Source organism: Octopus sinensis, linkage group LG13 (genome assembly GCF_006345805.1).
Source record: "Octopus sinensis linkage group LG13, ASM634580v1, whole genome shotgun sequence".
NCBI lineage: Eukaryota > Metazoa > Mollusca > Cephalopoda > Octopoda > Octopodidae > Octopus > Octopus sinensis.
The window spans coordinates 43461822-43464321 of record NC_043009.1 but is presented as its reverse complement, the minus strand read 5'-3'; positions in this window follow the sequence as shown (position 1 = coordinate 43464321).

The following is a 2500-nucleotide window of genomic DNA, read 5'->3' as shown; positions in this document are numbered from 1 at the left end:
GGTTGTATTGGTAGTTGTGGTGGTGGTTATAAGGATGATGATGATGGTGGCTGTGGTGATGGTAGTGGTTGTTGTGAGTGTGGTGATAGTTGTGCTGTGTAGTTGTGTTGGTGGTGGTAGCTGTAGTAATGACAGTGGTGCTGTTGGTGTTAGTGGTAGTGGTGGTGGTCATGCTGACAGTAGTTGTGATGGTAGTGTTGGTAGTGATTGTAATGTTGGTGATATTGGTAATGGTAGTGCTGGTGGTGGTGATAGTGGTCTTGGTAGTGGTTTTGACAGTGGTGTCAAATGGTTATAGTGTTTATCTTCAGGTCAGCTCTTTCACATTGACCAAAGGTCAAACAACTATGACCACGCTATCTTTTCAGGTACAGTAACAGCCATGACTTCATTATCTAAGGCAGTGGTTTTCAACCAGTGTCCTCTGAGGGACCATATAAGACTTTTCAGGTCCACACGACAGAATAGTAAATAGCAATAGTAAACACGACAGAATAGTAAGGCGGCAAGTTGGCAGAATCATTAGCATGCCAGCGAAATGCTTAGCGGCATTTAGTCTGTCTTTACGTTCTGAGTTCAAATTCCGCTGAGGTCAACTTTGCCTTTCATCCTTTTGGGATCGATAAATTAAGTACCAGTTACGCACTGGGGTTGATGTAATCGACTTAATCCGTTTGTCTGTCCTTGTTTGTCCCCTCTATGTTTAGCCTCTTGTGGGCAATAAAGAAATAGGAATAGTAAATTGGGGCTCCTCAATAGTATTTTAAGGGCCCCTGAAGCCATTTTGCTTTAGATGTATGTATTGGTATGTACTGCAAGAAACAGCTTGGTTTCTTTCTCTAATGTTTTACATAGTTCAATCTATACAAGTTATCATCATCATCATCATCATCATCATCATCGTTTAATGGATTGGATGGTTTGACATGGAGCTGACTAGCAGGGAGCTGTTCAGTTTCCAACTCGGTGTTGTGGCATGGTTTCCATGGCTGGATGCCCTTCCGAATGCTAACGACTTAGCAGAGTGTGCTAAATGTTTTTTATGTGCCAACAGCACAGGTGAATTTACACAGCACTAGCATTGGTGCATCTGCATAGCATTGGCATCGATGCTCTTCAAGTGGCACTGGTGCCTAAAAGAACAAGCCTGTATGTATGGAAGGCACCAATTTTGTTTAGTTTCACATGTCTTATTAAGTACAGCAAATCTCCACATCTCCCAGTCCCTTGTCATTTTCCCAGTGAGGCCCAGCATCCAAAGATCCTTTCTCGCCACTTTGTCCCATGTCTTCCTGGGTCTAAATACAAGTTAATGTGTGAAAAACAGAATAAGAATTTTGAAAGAAGCTTCTATAAAACTAGATTTTAAACACCAAATGGCTATGGGTGTCCACCAGAATAAAATAGTAACCAAAGAGGTCCACAGATAAAATAATGGTTGTGAACCCTTGATCTAGAGGGTTGTGGTGTGATTTTGAGAAAGACTTGGGTAAATGTCTTCTACTATTGTTTCGGGTCAACCAAAGTCTTGAGAGTGGATTTGGTAAACAGAAACTGAAAGAAGCCTGTCAAATATATGTGTGTGTGTTTGTGTGTGTGTGTGGTGTGTGTGTGTGTATGGGTGTGTGTGTGTGTGTGTGTGTGTGTGTGTGAGTGTGTGTTTTTTGTGTCTGTGTATGTCCCCCACCACCAATTGACAACAGGTGTTGGTGTGTTTACATCCCTCTGACTTAGCAGTCTGGCAAAAAGAGAGTGATCGAATAAGCACCAGACTTAAGACTAAGTATTGGGGTCAATTCGCTTGACTGAAATTCTTCAAGGCAGCATGGCCACAGTCTAAATGACTGAAACATTCTCCAGCATGGCCAGAGTCTAAATGACTGAAACAAGTAAACAGATGAAAGAATAGAAGAGTAAAAAAATCTTTTCCAAACCTTTCCTATTTCTTTCGTGCTGTAGAATATCATCAAACCCATTAGTGCCCCAATTTTTTTCTTTAATTTATTACCAGAAAACATTTTTTTTTATATACAACTTTATAATTTTGTCAATATAGGTGTAGGAGTGGCTGTGTGGTAAGTAGCTTGCTTACCCACCACATGATTCCGGGTTCATGCCCACTGTGCGACACTTTGGGAAAGTGCCTTCTATTGTAGCCTCGGGCCGACCAAAGCCTTGTGAGTGGATTTGGTAGACGGAAACTGAAAGAAGCCCGTTGTATATATGTATATATATATGTATGTGTGTGTATATGTTTATGTGTCTGTGTTTTTCCCCCCAACATTGCTTGACAACTGATGCTGGTGTGTTTACGTCTCCGTAACTTGGTGGTTCAGCAAAAGAGCCCAATAGAATAAGTACTAGGCTTACAAAGAATACGTCCTGGAAATTTGTTATCATCAGATCTAGAGAGGGATGGGCTTTACCAGGTCACAAAATGCTCAAAACAAACCGTGTATCATGATGTCACATTATCAACTGTATCAAGGAGTTGAGAGTT